The 11,541-nt window shown below is 40.4% G+C and overlaps 1 long non-coding RNA gene across 1 annotated transcript; it reads right to left on the bottom strand.

The window, feature by feature from the left end:
- Positions 1-7,341: 7,341 nt before the first annotated feature.
- LOC127535509 (uncharacterized) lies at positions 7,342-11,518 on the bottom strand. Its single transcript, XR_007944342.1, has 2 exons — positions 11,399-11,518; positions 7,342-9,465 (listed from the first exon to the last, which is right to left on the bottom strand). It is a non-coding gene; the product is annotated as an uncharacterized LOC127535509 (long non-coding RNA).
- Between the last annotated feature and the right edge of the window lie 23 nt (positions 11,519-11,541).

Genomic DNA, 11,541 nt, shown 5'->3' with positions numbered 1-11,541 from the left:
ACCCAATAATAAGTTTGGCCTAGACCTCTGAGCCTATCCCTAACTAGTTCTGATTTCATTTGAAGAGCAAAATGGACAAGTAGAGATCCAGGAATACAGCAATAATAAGAATAAATTGTATTTGTAATGCACATTCAATTTCAGCAAAATCTCAAAGTTCTACCTTAAAGATTTAAAAGGACATAAACAAAATAAACTTCTAAGATAAAAATAAAGAACATAAAAATTTCAGGGACACATTTAACTAAAAATTTTGTTAAAAAGAAAGGTCTCTAAGCCTTTTTAAAGGCATTCACCGTCTGTGGAGCTCTTAGGTGGTCAGAGACGGACTTCCAGATGTGAAGGGCGGCTGAGGTGAAGGTTCTCTCTCCAGTGGTCTGCAGCTTGGTTCTAGGCAGGCGGAGGAAGTCTTTGCTATAATCCCAGCTCCAGCTCCAGCTCCAGCTCCAGCTCCTGTCCTGTCCTTCTTCCTCCTTCTCCCTCTTTCTCCTGTGGTTCCTCATCTGTTTATCTGTTTTGACCTGTCTGTCTCTTTGGCTCCCTCTGTCTGTCATCTCTCTCCCTGTTCGCTCCACCTCTTGCTCTCCCTGCTTCACCTGTTTGCAGTCTGCTACCTGCTGATTACTGCAATGAGTGTCAGCTGCAGCAATCAGCTCACTCAGGACACCTGCTACTACCTCACTTCCAGCTATTCAACCCAGTTCATTCAGTCACTCCTCATTGGACCACACTCTGTTCCCTCATGTATTCTGGTGTCCCCACCGAGCCCTTAATCTGTTAATCTTCTGAATATATCTGTGGTACTGATTTGTTGAAATAACATTATATTATTTGGGTTATAGACTTTTCATTTGTTTCCAAACTTTTGGGTCACCCTGTATGTGTTAGCTCCGTTAGTTAGTGTGTATGTGCGAGCTAGGTTCGTTAACTTCGTCCATTATCTAGGTCTGTAGCCGCGGCCCCGCAGCAACTTCCAATCGCTGGGCCGTTTACAGCTTGTTAACGTCATTACCATCTTGCGGGAGTATCGGCGACAATAAAGTGTTCAAACTTGAAATGAAATCCGCTGAAGCATCCGCGGAAATCTGCGGATCCTTGAGATGAAATCCGCGGAAAATTCCCATCCCTGAATGTATGATGCATTTTTGTGTTTAAAGATTTGTCTGGATAAATCCAGAGCAGAGAAGTGTGCCTCCAAGGTTCAAGCAGAAGTTACTGGTACTGGGGAGATGGTCCTATGAGAAAATGAGTCCCTAGACCATATGTGAAATCATTCAGCTGGGACAGAACAGCTAATGCCAGGTGAGGCTTTAAATCCAGTTTTTCTGTACATGTGTGTTGTGCACTGTTATACTGTCATGCTGTGCTACTGCTGTTTTAAAGAGACAGCAGGTCCGATTTGTGGCACTGGCAGCAAGCAGTGACACTTTTTGTGGCACCGCTGTGCTGCCACGGTTAGTGCCACTGTGCAGTGACACTTTTTGTGGCACCGCCGCGGTGCCACGGTTAATGCCACTATGCAGTGACACTTTTTGTGGCACCGCCGCGATGCCACGGTTAGTGCCACTGTTTGGGCGAGATGCCACTGTCGCAGCGGCATTTTCAGTGACCTCTGGAGATGCCAGCAGAGATGCCACGGTTAATGCCACTGTTTAGGGAACATGCCATGGTTAATGCCAGTACTTTTACCGCTGTTTGAGCGAGATGCCATGGTTTATTCCGCTGTCTGAGGGAGATGCCACCAGGGGTGAAAATAAGCCCGAAGGTTCCGGAACTGCGTACCGGCAAAAGATCTGGTGGCGGAAAGCAGTTCCGGGAAAAGATCTGCTGGCGGTACGCCGCTCTTCCACCGATATCTATGAGTACGCCGGTACGCCGCCCGGCCTGCCTGCTATCCATAGATATCGACCGGAGTTCACTCAGCAGTACGTGAGTGCGCATGCCTGTCTACTTCCGTAACACAGCGATTGTCATGGCCAGTCGCAGCCAATAGCAAATAGGTGCGCTTGATTTATTGCACTGGGACGAGCAATGAATTACAAGTGAAATTCCACACGTTCTTGTGATTGGCTGAAAAACTTTCAACAGGATTTACAATGGTTAGCATCGACGGAATGGGGTGAAAGTAAGCCGGAACGGTCCGGAACTATTACTAATAGTTCCGGCAAGAGTTTAAAACTACTTTCACCCCTGGTTTGAACGTGTGGACCTGGTATTATTAAGATGCAACAGTTTTATTAGTCTGGATTTTATAATCCTTTTTCCTGGTTTGAAAAATCAAGCATGTTGTGATCTCTATCACCTGCTAAGACTAGGCTAATTAACACCTAAAATACCTTCTTCTTTGTGCAATATACCAGAAAAACCAGAAGGCTGATTGGTTTAATGTACTGACACTGTGAGCATGACATGTCTGGATCTGTGGTCTCTACAAGAAACATATTTTGGCAACATATTACTTTCAAAACCTGAGGCAGAATGCATGATTGAAAGATAAACAGCATAAGACATGACAGTCCAGTAACGGTACAGTCAGACCAAGTCAAAGTCTACAGAAGTAGACTTAGATATGTAGAATGTATAAATTGTAAAATTGTTCCTCAAAATTGTAGCACAATTGTTTATATGCTTTTATTCATGTATCATGTTTACATCCCTGGCATCTTTCCCAAAAAGCAACATCAGTTGTGGCATTTTTGTGGCAGTTGTAACCCACGCCTGGTAAAGGCTGTAATAATCAAGAAAGCACACAGACAAGTTATTTCAAACAGTTTTAGTAAACATATTTTCTGGTGACAATCCACACATGTGTAACAACTGAATGAAAATGGAAATAAAATGGCCTATTTCAAGACAACTGAGGATGAATTTGTTTCACATTACTCCAGTCTGCCAGCATTTGGCAGCAGTTTCTTCCCTCAAATAACTAGTGTCTTTAGCGCCCCTAGGGGCAACGACCACTAGTTCGGTCACCGGACAAACCACAGAATCGGATAACCCCATCCAGATGGTAGTAGTAGTAGTGGCATCTCCCCAAAAGAGTGACATTAACCGTAGCATCTCGTCCAAACGGCGGTAAAAGTAGCCTACTGACTTAAAATGTGGCATCTCTACCAGACCGTGGCATTAACCGTGGCACCTCACAGTGGCATTAACCGTGGTATCCCCTAAACCAGTGGTCGGTAACTGGCGGCCCGTGGGCCAAAACTGGCCCGTAAGGAATAATATCTGGACCGCCAGATGATTTTGAAAATTTGATTTGGCACGGAGCCAAGCCAGTCCGTCACCGCAACACGAAACTCGCTTGGTCGGCTGCTGCCGGGCATTTCCGCGTTTGCGCTACTGGTCGGACACGGTTGTACCAGCCAGATTTCACGGAGCAATAGTGTGTGCAAAACGTGTGTGTGTGTCTCAGGAGTCATTTTTAATACATCTGTGATCAGAATTGAGACGTGTGTCCCAAGCAGCAGCGATCAGCTGTAGAAGCTCCGCTGCTCGCGGTATCGCCCCCCCGCTCGCGGAATCGGAGCGCACCCCCTTGCAGGTTGGCCCGCGGTTCGATTGTTTACAAACATTTTGTCTCGAAGCCACATCTACTTGCCGACCCCTGCCCTAAACAGTGACATTAACCGTGGCACCTCTGCTGGCATCTCCAGAGGCCACTGGAAATGCCGCTGCGGCAGTGGCATCTCGCCCAAACAGTGGCATTAATCGTGGCACGGCAGCGGTGCCACAAAAAGTGTCACTGCTAGCTGCCAGTGCCACAAATCGGTCTTGCCCCTACTGGAGTTTTATGCAGTGTTGTAGTGGTAGAAACATGTTGTGGTATTTCTAATGCAAGTACTATTTACGTATGTGTGTGTGTGTATATATATATATATATATATACACATACACACCAGCAACTTACTTGCCAATTGCTGCCGGTAAGTTACTGTACATTTTACGGTAAGCTTTTTACAGTGTAGTTAGGAGGGTTAGGGTAGGGTTTGGCTAGGGTTAAGAAGGTTTAGGGTTGGGTTTTTATTATTTTATTTGTATTTTTTATTTATTTTGAATGTGTACAGCACTTTGGTTGATAGTGTTGTTTTTAAAGTGCTTTAGAAATAAAGTTGGACTCGATTGGTTAGGGTTGGGTTAAGATTACAGTTAGGGGGGTTTAGGAGGGTTTGGAAGGTTAGGGTTATGGGCTAGAGTTGCAAAAATGTATTCAGACTATTGAAGAAGTGCAAATTCAAAAGCAACCCCAAACTCCTTGAATTCATCCATGCAGTTGCGAGTAATTTCAAAAAGTGAGTCCTTATAATCCAGTCGAAATATTCAATTAGTCCTGGTCACAGTGCAGACAGTTCCTTTACTGTACCAATTTGGATTATTAGACTGATCCTAATTAATCCCAAAGACTAATCAAGTTCTGGATTAATGTCATGAGACAGAAGTTTTTGAAAGACAGTACGTATCTGGTGCATCTATCATTAAAGTATCCTCCACTCAGCAGCTCCATGAACATCAAAGCTGTACCTCCAGATGGCAGCAAAGACTGCATTTTATTATGTGACATTTCACCGAAACTGAATAACTCATCCTGTGCTATAAAGAAGAAAAAAGGAAAGTAAACTGAACAGTCACACGGAGCTGTTTGAGTCTGAGTGAGTGTGTGTTTATGTGTAATTCTGCAGGATCTGAGGTATCATCATAGAACTGTAAGCTGCAGAGTGTCTTCTTCTTCCTGACAAGCTGATTTCCCACCTGTCTGTTAACGCTTGCTTCGCATCTACACTACAAGACAGCTTATGGAGGCTTTTCCAGGCACACATACACATTTACACATCTCTCTGTGTAAATCTCCAGAGACCATAGTGCTTTTAGAAACAACGCACAGCTCCGTGCTGTCAGACGAGGCTTTCAAACCTCTCTGGGTATAATGTAAATGAGGCTGTGGTGTCTAAACTTGACAGGGGCACAGAATTTCTTACAACACACTCACTGGTGCATTAAGGAGCGTTTGTAATTAAGTTATCTTGGAACTTTGCATGAGTAATTAACAAGAATACAATATCTCTGCTAATGTCATTGAAGTTGATGACATGTTTTTATGAAGGTTTATTTAAAAAAGACAGTTAATATCACATTTTTTCCTCAACTTGTGGGTGACAAATTAAAGGAAAAAGCAACATAAAGTGTCTTAGTGAGGTGTTCTGGCAGCACAACTTTAAAGCTCCTTGGTATTGATTTTCCAAGTGAACTGAACTCCACTGGAGGGACATACACCATTCTTACCAAGATATTCCCTCATTTGGTGTTTTGATGATGGCCCAGAGTCTCCGATTGGTGTTCAATTAGACTGACATTTTGTAAAGGCTATAGTGTATGACTCAAATCACTTTCACCCACATCAAACCTATTCAGTGACCACTTGTGTCCAATAGACGGGGGGGGGACTGTGATCCTAGAGGAGACAACTCTCACAGCATAGCAGAACCACCAGATCACCTCACTGTATATGTGGGTCAAGATATAATTGAGGGACTTTTGAAGTCAATGGGATATATCCTGCATACATTTTTATTAAAATTTTAAAAAAACTGTTTTCTGTTATGATCATGTATTTACAAATTCCATAATAATTTATTATGGAAACAATCACTTCATAAAAAATTACTTGATATCACTAAAATGTCAGCTAAATAACCATCCAAATTTAATCACAACCACCTTCTAATTAGCTAAACAATAATAATATGAGCTTATTCAAGAATTGTTTTGACTGTTCTTTTTATTAAGTTGAGATAATCATGACAGATATTTCTTTTTTGGTAATATATCAAATTTTATGTGGAAAATAACTTATCGTATCGTAGTTTCAGCTGAATTTCCCATTATAAAAACACCTCTCAAGGAAGTGTTGATTCCAGATCACATGACCTACTTTGCATGATGTCATTTCCTCCTGAAGAGAAGACTGGCAAGACTCCAAGGCTTTGAGTTATTTAAGATAAAGTAGTGTGTCAGTCAAGTGTGGATTTATGGCATGTCAACATTTTTACTATAATATCTCTCCAAATAACTTCCTTCTATTGTGTATATATAATATTTGGAGGAATGTTTCTGTAAAAATGCCATGTGGTGTTTGGTTATAGGCGGCCATGTTGGTTTTAGGTTTGAAAACAGTAACAGTATCAACTATGATACCTGTCAACTATAGCACCAAAAGTCCCGAAATTATATATTAGCTTACATAAGATTATTATTTTTTTCCTTTAATTTGTCACTCATTTGCATATTTTGACACTTGAGCAACAGCACTCACACTGTCATTGGAACATCTGGTTTCTGAATACCACCTGTGCGGTATTGTTAATAAAACTGAAACAAAGTGATTTAATTATGGGAATTAATTAAATGTCACCTACTGTTGCACAATTAGACATCATCTGTACGACCATGCTTAAACAGTGAGGGTGTCATCAGTATAACGGTTGTGTGTGTATATATATATGTACACTCAGGGGATGAATATGGATGCTGAGCCTTGAAGGCAGCACATTTCCTGACAGCATTAGGTAAGATACCGTTGCACTACACACTCAGGTCATTAATCTGCAGCACAGCGCTGATATTTGCAGACTAAAATGATTTTCTTCACCGGCATCAGTTGAGAAATTGTCCCTGCTTTGGCAGACGGCACCTTGGGAAATTAACACAGTAACACTTTTCGGCAGCATTTTTCATCTTTTTCAGGCAACTGCAGTTGATCTGGAAGCCGGAGTGCTGGCATTTATCGGTGACTGATTCTACTGGGGGGGAGTCGGTCTTGACATTAAAGTTAACAGAATCATTACTTTGAGCTGCTATTTGCCTAATGTCAGACACGTCGGCCTGTTTCTGGCGTACATGACCCCAAAAGTGTTTCATTTAACAGAACAAGTCCCGATAAGCAGCTTCACCTGAGCTGCCTTACAGAATTGAGCTTAAAACAATCAGTTTCTTATTCAACACATATATCCATCAACACATCATTTTAAGCAAGTTAGTGATCAAAAGTGTCAGCATGCTTATTCTATTTCTGTTATCTAAATGCTCTAAATAACAACGGCTGGCAAACCAACTACCGTGAAATGAAAGTGAAGTGCAAAAATGGTATAATTACTCAAATTTTCATGATGTTTTGTGGAGAAACACCATTGTTACGCAGTCCCCCCCCCCCCCCCCCCCCCCGAATTATTACAATCGCAGTGAAACAGTTTGATTTTATTAGAAACACCTTCAAAGTGTGAACACATGCTCAAGATTGTGAAGCAACAGTCTTATTTTGGAAGAGAACTCAACTGCACACCCGTATCAATTCTGCGACACTTCTGTTTAATTTATTCAGATGAAAATTCACAACATCAACCAACTGTTCACAAATAATTCCGCAAATCTCCTGAGGAGGAATTGGAAAAACTAAAAATGGCTCGTATACTGCAGCATAAAGCGAAGACTGGTTTACAAAAAAGAGTTTTAAGTCAGGAAGGAAATGCTAGGAGACAAAGTTCAAAAATATAAGCAACCATGAGAGCAGAAGAGCTCCAACAATATTTCATTTGCATTCAGAACATAGCATTTAAATGTAAAAGTACATTCAAAACTAAACATATTTACCTTAAAATTGCGAGAAAAAATGTGAAATTGATAATAGGGCATAAGAGCTACATATTAAACTATGGATAATTATTCCATTTAAATTGGTATATAATTCAAGAAGGCAGAAAAATACAAGCAATTGTCTGTTTAAAAAAAGAGAAATAAATGCAATTTCCTGGTATTTTTAGCATAATACTTAACCCTCGTGTCGTCCTGCGGGTCAAAATTGACCCCGTGTAAAGTTTGAAAATGTGGGGGGAAAAAAAAATTCACAGTGAAACTTCTGATGTCCACATTTTCAACATTTTTGGGAAATTTTTTAACATTTTTTTGGTGGGGATAAAAAAGTTAAATGTTTCTTAAGAACATTCACAAAAAAATCAACCAAAATCCAGCGAAATTTGCTGGATTTTGGTTGATTTTTATGTGTATATATATGTGTGTGTGTGTGTGTATGTATATATATATATGTATATATATATATGTATATAACCACTCCTAACATGTATTCCCACCTACAGAACAGTGATGTTTTTGACAGTTTCCAGAGGAACATCAGCACAGATGGAGCGATGTGACTGAAACTGCAGCCTTTAATATCAGGTGATGCTGTTCTGACAGGAAGCCGCATCTGTGAAAATAGCACATAACCCCCATAATTCACAACCACAAATAATCTAATTTTATATACCTGGGATACGGATCAAGACAGATGACTGTGGAGAACATTTGAAACCTCGGAAAATGAGCTCCTTGTCAGTAAACTCAGTGTTTTCCTCCCACCTCCACACAGCAGTGAAGGATAGTTTTTGAAGCCTTTCCCAGCTACTGTTTGATGAGACTTTCATTAAAGCACGCCTTTCAAAGCTTGACGTTTTTCGGGTTAAAAACATCTGTTAATCCCTGGTCACCTTCCCATTGACAACACCTTCCAACTTCACTTGCTTCAGTTCAAATGCAGCTCTCTGCATGGGTGCGGCAGCACAAACACACTCCTGCGTGCAGGAGAAACACGCATCAGAGGAAATACCCTTTCGCTCCGAGGTCTTTTTTCCTCCCTTTTGCTGTCTTCTGAGGAAATATAAAGGAACCTCTGGGAGAACGGGGAGCATGGGTGAAGGAACGACTGGTGCAGCAGAGCCTACCAGTGTTGAGGTTGTATGGACCTAAGTTGTAAAGCATGCAGATGAAGCAGCAAATGCCTATCAAATATTCATCAGACCCGGGGAGGCAGTGCAGCTTGTAAAAGAAGATGAAATAAGGGGCAGGAGCAGTCACTTCATACAGTGTCTCGTCGCTTTCGCTCTGATGCCCCCTCGACTTTCTCTTTACCAGCTTCCCTACGCACACACCTTTCTTCTAACAGGGCTCTGAGGCCGCATGTTAATTTTAAGCAAATGCACAGAATGAATGAAATGATAGATTTGTGTGATTTACCAGTACTTCAGAAGCCTGTCAGCAGATACTCATCTACATGTGAATGGCTGTCATTTGCATCATTATGTGTGCAAATGTGGGGCAGACTGATGAGTGTGTGAGAGCCGGTTAGTGGTAGATGCTGCAGGGACCAGCCAGCCTACGGTCCTCATCGCTGACTGCAGCCGACAGCATGGGGAGAACCGTGCGTCGTCACCTTCCACTGCCATGGCAACGGCCTACGAGTCACCCCGGGCGAATTGCGCCGCCCATTTACAGGCAGGGGCTGACTCCTGATCAGCCCCGCAGAATGTCAGCGCTGAATGAGATGGACACGTGTGCACACAGAGAGACGCGTGGACATAAACGGGGCTGTCATTGCTCCTTATGATCAGCAGCATGAAGCGTTCAGACACAGAAAAGCTGCACAAAGAGAAACACACACCGTCATTTACACAAAAGGCTTCACACACAAATGACTGATCTTCTGTCTTCCATTGTTCACATACACCCACAATTTTTTCTCTGTATATATTACTGTACATATGTCTGTGTATATCGACAATACCTAGAACGAATATTCAGTTGGAAGTTTTCCCCTTTTGTGGCTTTTCAGCATTGAATCACGATATATTTAACCCTCCTGTTGGCCTCATTTACGGGCACCAAAAAATATTGTTTCCTTGCCTGAAAAAAATCCAAAAATTCAGCAAAAAAATTCCCAACATTTCTGAAAATTTGCAAAACCTTCAGGAAGAAAATTCCAATAATTCCTTAAGTTTCCCTTAAAAGTTGTATTTAAAAAAATCTCCCAATTTTGACAAGAAAATTCTTGTAAATATTTTCAAAAACGAGTAAAAATCTTCCAAAAAATATCTAAAGTGATTACATATTTATCAGTAAACTTCTAACATTTTCTTTAAGAACATTGACATAAAAATTTCGCTGGATTTTGGTTGATTTTTATGTCAGTGTTCTTAAAAAACATTTTTAACATTTGTTTTTTCCACCAAAAAATGTTCAAAGATTTCCCAAATATGTTGAAAATGTGGACATCAGAAGTTTCACTGTGAAAATATATATTTTTCCACATTTTCAAACTTTAAAACGGGTCAATTTTGACCCACAGGACGACATGAGGGTTAATTGAACTTTCTTCCACAAGAACTTGCCCCCAAAAAAGACTCTTCATGTCTAAGTGAAAACAGATCTCGACACAGTAATGTCAATTGATTAAATGTTTAAAATGTAAACTAAGTGATTGCATACTTACTGTACTTTCATATAAAGTGCACCCAAATTGTGCTAAACGCCACAAGTTTACTTAAATGGTGATCAACTGAGTGCAATGAAAATGTCTCAAATGATCGTAGCAGAAAGACACCTGCATCTATAAGGTCCAGTTACTGGTGACTCCTGAGTATAAATACACCTTGAAGACACAAGCAACTCTGTTTAAATGAGAAAAAAAATAAAATTCTCAACTCACTGAATATCCATTGGAGTGTAATTAAATCTATAATGAAGGATTAGAAGACTGATAGCCACCAAGACACGAGATTTGATAGACAGTTATTGTGGATTCAACAACTGCTGCCTGTTTTTCATCAAGCAGAGTTTTATGGGAGAGTGTCAAAGAGAAAGACATTGTTGAATAAAAGTCACATTAAATCTGGTGGAGAATTTGCTCAAAGGCATGTGAGAGATCAAACAAATGAAGGTTTTTTGTTTTATTGAGGCCAAAATTCCATGTTTTAACCATCAGACTAGATGGTAAAAATACATTTTATTTGACAATTTGTTTCTGATTTGTTAAATTATTGTTAAATAATTTAATTTACATGTTAATCCTAAGAATATAATATTTTTATTTTTTTTAAAAAGCAGGCCCAAACTGTAAACTATACAGATATTTGCAAGTATTTGAATAAAAATAATTTACTTTAAGGATGGAAAAATGCAACAACAAAAATTTAGATTGTTAAAAATAAAAAGACATTTTATTTTACAAATTGTTTCTGTTTTGCTAAATTACAGATAATAGTCCAGTAAAATCAAGAAGGCGATTTAAAATTCTGAAATAATGAAGAAAAATTCAGTCACCAAGCCAATGCCATGAAGTTATCTCAACTTAAATTGTGTTTTAATTGTACAAATGTGGGAATATTATACCTAAAATACACACAATATTAAGCTGACACAGTTACCAACATTATTATTTCAACCCAACTCATGTAAACGTGAGGGGTTTTTTGTTTGTTTGTTTTTAGTACACATCTTATTTTTCTAGTGCTGTGACCCCTCACCCACATCACTATGTAATCTGTCTATTTTAATCTAATTGTAGAATCAATACCTGCCAGGTTTCTCCTCCGTCTTCCTCCCTCTGGGCTCTTCTTCATCACCACCGCCTCCTTTCTTCTCCTCTTCCTCCAGCAGCTACTTCGGGCTCCGGGCAGCTCCGGTCGTTCCCACGCTCCGCCCACCTCCGGCAGACAG

The sequence above is a fragment of the Acanthochromis polyacanthus genome, chromosome 9 (genome assembly GCF_021347895.1).
Source record: "Acanthochromis polyacanthus isolate Apoly-LR-REF ecotype Palm Island chromosome 9, KAUST_Apoly_ChrSc, whole genome shotgun sequence".
In the NCBI taxonomy this organism is placed as follows: Eukaryota; Metazoa; Chordata; class Actinopteri; family Pomacentridae; genus Acanthochromis; species Acanthochromis polyacanthus.
The sequence above is the reverse complement of the archived record's forward strand: the minus strand, read 5'-3'. Positions and strand labels throughout refer to the sequence as shown.